Below are 650 nucleotides of genomic sequence, written 5' to 3'. Positions count from 1 at the left end.
ACCGTTTCATTTTCCCAAAAAGGACACGGGAATAACTAATCTAATTATTTGTTCACTACGCATCTGTCGTTTTAAATCTGTGCCCCAAGTTCGGCACTAATACTTTGCAGTAACTCAGCACCTTTATATGCAAACGATCCACTTGGGGGGGGGGGAGGGTCATGATATCAGAATGCTAAATAGCACTTTTTCTTCTTAGCATATTATTGCTCCTTCTCTGCTTTTGCGAATGCCATTCTGAGAGTCGGCGAATCGGCCTTTATAACTGAATCTGTCTCTCTTTGCTTCGGTGATTTGTTGTAAATCTGATCAACCTTGTGCTTAATGATCTATCTTTAGGTCCATCACTGACTATCCTCATCGTATTACGCATAGTTAATATTTCTGAACAACCGTGGCTTGTTCGTAGAGGAACATGCATTGGCCACTTTCTTTTCGCCCCGAATTTGACCCTGTGCGTGCCGAGCTAATGCTCAGTAACAGGTAAGTCGAATAAGAGACCCTTTCTCGGGCACGAAAGTGGATCTTGCGATTGCAAAGTTAACGCCCCATAGCTGTATTTATCTATCATCCTTTGGTCGTTCATTGACTGTGTGTTTTAATAATCTACACTTGATCCTTCATTTAAAACCCATACTATGTAAAAAGTC

This window comes from Penaeus monodon, chromosome 29, assembly GCF_015228065.2.
Source record: "Penaeus monodon isolate SGIC_2016 chromosome 29, NSTDA_Pmon_1, whole genome shotgun sequence".
NCBI classification, from domain to species: Eukaryota; Metazoa; Arthropoda; class Malacostraca; order Decapoda; family Penaeidae; genus Penaeus; species Penaeus monodon.
The sequence above is the reverse complement of the archived record's forward strand: the minus strand, read 5'-3'. Positions refer to the sequence as shown.